Source organism: Neltuma alba, unplaced genomic scaffold (assembly GCF_004799145.2).
Source record: "Neltuma alba isolate B1F8T4 unplaced genomic scaffold, ASM479914v2 tig00013026_pilon, whole genome shotgun sequence".
In the NCBI taxonomy this organism is placed as follows: Eukaryota; Viridiplantae; Streptophyta; class Magnoliopsida; order Fabales; family Fabaceae; genus Neltuma; species Neltuma alba.
This window is the reverse complement of record NW_021637373.1, coordinates 1-9,014: the sequence shown is the minus strand read 5'-3', so window position 1 is coordinate 9,014 and position 9,014 is coordinate 1. Positions and strand designations below refer to the sequence as shown.

At 33.3% G+C, this 9,014-nt stretch overlaps 1 pseudogene; it reads left to right on the top strand.

The window, feature by feature from the left end:
* On the top strand, positions 1 to 6,923 carry LOC114733674 (tRNA-dihydrouridine(20/20a) synthase-like; annotated as a pseudogene).
* Positions 6,924 to 9,014: the final 2,091 nt, after the last annotated feature.

Here is a 9,014-nt window from a genome sequence, read left to right as displayed (position 1 = left end):
CTTCACCTTGGCTTCGCGGCTCAGCTCCGAAATTCTGTGGACGCCGAGATCCGGCGCGAAGGCCGAGGAAGAATCGGACTCTTGTCTTTGTTCTCTTTATCCAAGTAAATTTTAGAATGCTCTTTGATATAATCTTATGTTAAACGTTCTAGAAATTTTTGCTTGCTTGCATACTGTTTGATAAAATGCCTCAAGCACTTCCTTTCTCGAAGTGGGAAAAATGTTTATGGTTTATAAGTGGCTCTGCTGATTTGAAACTTGTTACCGTACTAATAATTGAATATTCGCTTTTGTCGCCATACTTGGAGAATGCAAGCATTTTTCTTAAAATTCGTTTTGTAATTGGTGTGTGTAATATTGTATGGTTTTCCCACTTTGCATGTAATCTTCCAAAAGTTCATACAGGTGGGATTTCGTGATCTAAAAGTTTTTTGCATATACCTGCACGGTTACACCAATTGTTATGTTACAGTATAAGAAATGGTTTTATTTGATGGAGGGGTGCCTGAAGGAGCAGACTATGGTTTACTAAAAGGAATGATGAAGTTTGCACGATATTACCTGGCAGTTTCATCTACTCCTATAAGTTCTAATATCATCACAAACCGTTGCAGATTGTTAGTAGGTTCATCTCGTTGGAAATTCAACAGGTCGAGGTTCTTCTCTGCTCGTACACAGAACGAACAGTCACATGGTAAATCCGTGATGGTTGCCAAACACTACCTTCCTCCTTGGTTTAGGTGTGTATGCGTGCTTCTGTTTTTTTTTTTTTTTTTTCCCTTTCTTCTTTTCCCATCAGCTCATGCTAATTTGTTGATTTTATGTAACTGCTCTGGTCTTGTTTTTGGTTGCTTGTATTTCAGTGTTGCCCCAATGATGGACTGGACAGACCATCACTATAGGACTCTTGCACGCCTCATATCAAAACGTGCTTGGTTGTACACCGAAATGCTTGCAGCTGAAACAATTGTTTATCAGAACGGCAACCTGGTAAACTTTTAAATAGCAGTGTAATTGTTCATTCCTAAAATAAAAACAGAAAGGAATTGGGGAGCATTACATGAAAGGTTTACATGATTGCAGTTTTTGTAGTGTCTTCTGAGTTTTTAATGGTATAATGTGTATTATGTACACATTGACTCTTTGTAGATAAGCCAATAATTCACCTCTTACCAGTTAAGAGTGCATAAGAGCACAAATAAATGGGATTGATATGGCCACATCATTTCTAGTTAAATTGATGCATCAAAATCATTGATTCTTTTGCTTTGTCTATTCTGCTCAGGACAGATTCTTGGCATATTCTCCAGATCAACATCCTATTGTGCTTCAAATTGGAGGGAGTAATTTGGAAAATTTGGCAAGAGCAACAGAACTTGCAAATGCTTACAACTATGATGAGATCAATTTTAAGTTCGTATACTTTGTATAACCTTTATTTTGAACGTTTTGTTTGCTTATCTTTGACTGAGACACTTTATCATATGTCAGTTGTGGATGCCCTAGTCCAAGAGTAGCTGGGCAGGGGTGCTTTGGTGTGCGTCTTATGCTTGATCCAAAGGTTAGGAAGCGGCCTAAATGCATGACCTGCGAACAGATTAAATGTCTAAGTTTCCTTTGAACATTTGCATTAATGTAGACATTTATTGTATACAAGGAAAGTTTGTTGCTGAGGCCATGTCAGTCATTGCTGCCAACACAAATGTGCCTGTCAGTGTCAAATGTCGAATAGGTGTTGATGATCATGATTCTTACAATGAGCTGTGTAAGGTCCTTCTCTAAACACTCTGTCTATTCAAGTTGAAGGCAGGAAAAGTAGGATTTTATGAATGGGATTCATTTTCCTCTTCAAAAAGAGTATCAAAAATTGTATTGTAGATAGTACAGCAGATTCATGTCATTGTGATTGCAATGTTTTCCATATTTTGCTAACATCTGCTGTGCTTAAGAATACCTTATATCTATAATTTATTCAAAAAGGTGTCTAGTTGATTTATTTTCATGTTGGGTACTGATTTCAATATCCCATGATTGATGCTGTGTTATTATGTAATAGAAATTATTAAAGTTCATTCACCAAAAAGAGATTTTATTAAAGTTCATGGAAATCATAATTTAATTAATCACTTGCTGATATGAGACAAGAATATATAAGGGCTGCGATCAGTATTCTTATGCTAATAATGGGAGGCTACATAAAAAAATGATTTTTTTTAGTAGCAAAGGATGTAACCATAAAAAGGAAAAAAACTTAATTAGAATGAGATATGAATAGAGGATAGGAATGCTTTGAACGGCAAGTCTTTCTGATGGAGGTTCTAGAGATTATTGTTTATGTTAATATTCATTATACATGCAGTGTCCATTTGTTTTTCTCTCAGATATCATGGTTCTTAATAGGAGAAAACCAGCTGAAATGGAGAGTCATTTATGCTAGTCTCTCTTATCCTTACAGATCAGCCTTTTAGTTGAACTTGTAGTTCTAGGCTTCTAGCTTAATAGCTCCCTACTGGGGCATCTAATAGTGAACATAAAAAGCATAGGGTGTTGCGCTGTTTATAAACTTATCTGGGTTTCTCAGCTTTTGTACAGCCCCACTTTAGTTTTAAGCTAAAATAGTTTATAGTCGAGCACTTCCAATGGAGTTTTCTATCCTTGTCTCTTGGCTGTTTATATTGTCTTTCTGTATTCATTTCTTCAGCATGATGAAAGCTTTTGTAATGGTATTTTATTGTCTTAATCTATACCTATTGAAGATTGTCATTTGTGTGAATTAGAATGGATTATCTTGAGTTCTAATTTCTTTTAATATTATTATTTTGGGTTTGAATACTGAATTGGCTGGCATCACTATTATTGCCTATCAGGTGATTTCATATACAAGGTTTTCTTCCATGTCACCCGCTAAGCATTTCATAATACACTCAAGGAAGGCACTGCTTAATGGCATTAACCCTGCTGAAAATCGGAGTATTCCCCATTTGAAGTATGTGATAGTAAAATTTGATTTTTGTAGTCATGTTATATTATACTGCCTCCGGTCCTTAATATAAGAGCTGGTTTGACATTCAATTTGATCCTAAATATAAGACCCTAATCTACTTTGTCTTCATATTTATCCATTTTTTTCCCATAGTAGTTCTTATAATAGTTGTACATGTTAAAGGTTTCTTCAAATAGTAGTTTTAGCTAATACACATTATTAGTAAGGGTATTTTAGGGAATACAACACCTATTTATTATAAATAACTAACAGAACTAATTTTCTTAATTTACTCAAATAGTCAACCAGCTCTTATATTAAGGATCAAAGGTAGTATTGTATATAAAATTGCAGATGATTTTTTCATTTTTATGCAGATATGAATATTTTTATGGTTTTTACGTGACTTTCCAGACTTAACATTTACCATAAATGGTGGCATTACAGTGTTGATGAGGTGAAGCTGTGGTCATTGTGACCAATTTTTATTTCACGACCTGCATTTCATGAAGGAAACACCCCCCACCCAAAAAAAAAAAAAAAGACAAACAAACAGAAGAAAAAAGGAGGCTCCTTTACTTTTAGGTTCATGTCTGAAATCTCAGACTGCTTATTCTGTATTTATGTGAATAACAATCAAAATCATTAAATCCTGTTTGTGTTATTTTAACAATGCAAATATTTCAGGTACTATTTGTATCGTTATATGTATGAATTTTGCTGTAGTTGAATACTGAGTTGTCTTCGGGCAAAAAAGGGAAAAGAAAAAAAAAAAAAAAACACAGTTAGCTATATAGATATAGCATGTGCGTGTATATGAAGCCTTCTGTGCCATTGGGTAGGAGTGGGGTTGGTTTTCTTTTCTCACTTTGGTTATCGTATTTCTCTTATTTTTGATTGGGGTGTTTGGGTGTGACTGATTGAGAAGAATTCTTCCAAATTCTACTCTGAGATGGCCGCTTTTCTAATATTGTCCTAATTGTTGTATCGATGTTTTTGCTTTCATTTCAAGTAACTATGATGATGGAAAATTATCTAACCTCTGAAATTGACCGTTACTTTTGGTACTGATAATCTCTGATGAGTTTTGAAAAATCAATTTAGTTGATACTATTCTTGGTTCTGGTTTATACTTTAGATGCTCGTTTCCTGCCAAAGTAATTGGATTACTGTTTAATTATATGTGGTTAATGTAATAATCAGTTTTATACTGTTGCAGGAGTTGGCCGCGCGGCTTGCTCCATGTCTTGATTGTTAATTTTATGGGGATCCAAGCCCAAAGTCTGACAAAAGTATAGATGAAGTGTAAGCCGCTAGGTGTGATGATGGTGTGGGGTTGTTATAGTTAGCAAGATATCTTAGATTTAATCCTTAATCTATCATGTATCTGCCAAAATTTTTTTATTATTTACCTTAAAACTGAAACCGGCATGGAGGGAGACCTGAAGCCTGGTTCTGCTAATAGGATCAATTTGGGACTTACTAAAGCTTCCCTCTGAATTTAACTTAGAACTATCAACATATGAAAGCCAATTTCTCTTGTTTTTGTCATGATATAAACATTCTTCTCTCTGACATTGCTCTGTGGTTTTCATGCTTAAATTTTAAGTGAAGAAGTGCCATGAATATGTTGGTATTTCTGATGCTAATGTTGTTTAAATCTAAAGTCTCTTTTACTCCTTTTTGGCTTTTGAGATAAGTTGGTGGTGATGTAGAAGTAATGAATGTAAATGCATTATCTTGCATTGAAACTGCTCTCCCATAGGTGACGCATTTATTTGGTTCTGTGATTATTTCTTGTTCTTGTAGGTCAATGAAGCTCGAAGAACTGGAGCTCATGGTGTTATGGTTGACGTGCAGCATACAATAAGTACATAAAGTGTTTGATACAACATTTTTAACTTGTTTGAAGTTTAGCGTCTATATTTTTTTTTATTTAAAAAATATCAGGAATCTATCTTTTAAGCAACTAAAACTGAAATTTCTCTCACCATGTTTGCTCATGCATGCCGCATGTATATCGTCATTAAAAGAAATATAAGGTTAAAAGTGAGAAAATATTGCGTGTCTACCTTATATCTCAAATAAGTAAGGAAAATAATGTCCCATTGTTTAAATAATGATATATTTTTTTTTTTTCTCTGGGGGTAATACATATACTATTATTCTTGGTGATAATCATTCCTGATTGTTCATATTTTCACCGTTTTATTATATTCTTAATGTTGGTTGCATATATATTGATACAATTATTGGTCATCTCAACAGCCCTTGGCAATTTTTGGGACACGTTTGATACTGCAATTTATGGTGAACCAGCAGTGTCTCTTACACGTCGTCAGGTTCAGTTATAAATTTTGGTTTTGGATGGATTCATCTGCTCAATTCTTGAACTGATCTCTGAGCTAATTAGAGTTCACCTTTTTCCATCATAAAGGTTCTTGAGAAATACCAAGTGTATGGGGACACAGTGTTGGGAATGTATGGACGTAAGCCAAATGTGCGAGATATAATGAAGGTAAGGAAATAATGTACCTTTGCTATTCATGTCATTTCCCGGGGTAGCATGATATTAACACCATACCTAACATCTACTATACTTTTAAAACCAAAAAGGGAATATACTATTAGTTACACTTTTGACTTTAAATAGTTATGTATAGGTTCCTTTTGTTCTCTCTTCTTGCGGTTCAATACTGGGACTCCTTAAACTGTTCTCATTCTCTATTAGGGTTAAAGATTAAACATCATTATGGTTTTTTTTCCCCCAATTCCTTTCATCTGCTTATTACATGTTATGTGTTACAGAGATCATTAATGATATTTACTGTTTACCTCCAATATACTAGTTTCTTCTATCAGATGATATCGTCTTACTTCGATGCAGCCCTTGCTTAATTTTTTCTACTCAGAGCCTGGGAATGGACTTGGAAGCGCAAAGCAGATGCTGCATTCCAAAATTGCACAGTATGGTTGCTATGATGACAAAGTCTAGTTGGCAAATTGTGTTTTTAGCGTCTTCTTAATTTTATTTATTCGAATATGTTTTTTTGACTTTAAAAATTAAAGTGCTTACATAGCACCAACGTGGCTTCATACTTAACATTGATTACTCCGTCCTGCTTTCATTCTGTTAATCTGAACATTCCTCTTTCTCTAGAAAGACGGGACAGGGAGAGATTATCCCTTGAACTAATTGATTTGTGCACAGAATGGGGCATTGCAATAGAAATATCCGTACTATGATGTGTGTATTCTCTTGAAAATTAGGGATGTCCAGGTATTGAAATATTTATCTGAACTAATCAGTGCTTGGGTCTTTAATAACATGGGAATTGGGTTCAAACACTCTTTTTTGGGCTCTTAGAACGTGTTCTTATTTTTCTTAGCATCCAAGTGCACATATACCAATGGCTCAAAGCCATGATGGCTTTGTTGGTAGTCTATGATGTGTCACGTCAAGCTCGACATGTGCAATTGCCCATGTCATCATCCCTGTAAGCATTCTTGATCTAGAAATTTTTGAACACTTTGGAGGGCTTGTTGGGCTCTAGGACCTTTCTATTGAATGTCTCCTAGTATGCTATCACTTATGATTAGGTCACGATTTTTGTTTTTGAGATCCTGTAATTATACAGTTTGTAGCCCTATTTTGGCGAAAAAAAATCTTACATCGCAATATACAGTTCAATGTGAATGTGCTTTGAGCTCCAGTTATTCCATCAGATGTGTAAAATAATGAACTTTTTCTTGGACCCATGCAGACAATCAAATCATTTTTAGAAGAAACCCTTGTGGCAATCCCTGACTCAGTCTTGGATTCACCTATTGGGGAGCTACGACGTGGTCGCACAGATCTTTTTGCCACATAGATAGTATGCTGCCCCCGCCTCCATACACAAACAAGAGAACAAGATGCTATATATGCTTGAGTTTACATGTATTCTTCAAATCGAGGTCTTAGGTACAGTTATATTTATTATTATTCCCTTATATTTTTAATTGGGCTCATGTATTCTTCAAGTCCATTTTTGGGAGAGAAAGTGGTGGGTCTAGTGTAATTCTATACGTTAAAATATTAATGCTTTGGTTAGCTGCTTGTTGTAAGCGATTGACTTTTGATATTAATGTGTTCATTGTAGAGACTTTAAGCAAAAAGATGGAATTTGCTATTATGTGTGGTGGTTGATTTTGCTGCTATTTGTGGATATTAACCAATAAAAATTCGCTGCAATATGATGCGCCCCCATTACAAGCTGTTAATAAGAGCTGGCTTGGTCTTAAAAGACTAGCTCTTGAAGGATCGGGCTCTAAAAATGCTCGCCTCTTAAAGTATGTATACATCAAAATTATGATATTATTAAAGTTTGGTCTTTGGACATATGGGCTTAGAGTGTAAGAGGATTGTCCTTTTTTGTTATTTTTTAAAATTTAAATTCTTTTCCATTATTTTGAAATAAAAAAATAAAACAATAAAATTTCTAAAAAAATTTATTCAAATTATAAATATTAGTAAACATTATATAAAAAGTATCAAAATATTATAATTATTGTCCAAACTCTAAAAAAACCAAAATCAAATAAAACAACAAAAGCAAAAAAGATAAAACCCAAGCAGTTGAAAATAGCAACATCAATATGATTATTATCTTCATCTTCATCATAATCATCAAGATCAATAATATTTGATTGTTCTTTATTACTGGTGGGCTCTTCTTAAGTGATGAAAATATTAAGATATTTGTTTTCATAACTCTTATCTAAAGTAAAACAATGCAATAGTTACGAGTACAAATAAGAGTCTGAATATTTGTTAGGACAAGAATTTTTGTACTTTGTTAAGATATATGAACCGACAACAAAAGAAGATTCACTAACTACTGTAGTGATTGAAATACTAAGAATATCAACTATTATCCTTGAAAGAGTTGAAAATTAATTTTAATTATTATTCTACTAATTTAAGACATTTAATTTTTTTTAATTATTTGGCTTAAGCATTAGTTCTTCTAAATAATTTTCTAGTTTAAACCTGTCCATAAACGACTAATCCACAATTATATAAATATCTTGATAATAATCGCAAATAAGTGAGTTTAAAAAGATTAGCTCTCAGTCCTAACGGCTGACTTTTTTATTTTTTAAAAGGCTAATCTTTTAAAGTTTAACTTCTTTTTTACTTCTTAAAAAACAAGGGCTAGTTCTTGGCTCCTATTGGCTTGACTTGTTTTGACAGCTATACCATCCATCCCAAAAAACAAAAGAGAGAGAAAAAATATGCACTTTGGGGGGGGGGGACGAAAAATTTATTTTTAAGTTTTTACTTATTATATATGCTTTAGTCATGTACGTAATTTGTTTTAAGATCCATATTTTATGACTCAAAATATTCAATATGAATTTTTTTCCTTTTATTTAAGTTGATTTATGGGTTACGTAGTAAATAATTTTATTATTTTTTGTGTGAAAGAAGTAGGAAAATAATTATATATGCATGTATGTTAACATTTGCATTCTAAAATTTTTTAAAATTTTCGTATCTTTTGGATCACATTCTGTCTGTCATATATGTGTACTCACCAAGGCGTACGGTGTATAATTAATATAGTTATTTATTTATTCTTAACAATTATTTTATGGGAAAATACACAAAAATGACACCTCAACTTGGAAATACCAAAGTGATCACTTGAATTTGTAAAATACCAATTTAGACACAAGTGATCATTTGGGATTTTTAAATTTATTGAAATGATCATATTGCCTTTCATTTTATTTATTATTTTTTAAAAAACCAAAAGCTCTACTGGCCAGCCGGTTGCAGGAGCTCCAGCAGCTGGCCGACAATCAGTCGTCGGAGCTCTGGCGGCCGGCAACAAATTTTTTTGAAATTTTTACAATTGAAGTAAAAATTAACATTTTTTTTAACGCTATTAACAAGTTCAATTAGCAGTTAACAACAGATTTTTCAGAAAACTCAAAAAGTAGCATTTTTTAACAACTTAAGTAATACCGTTAACAAGTTTCGTAA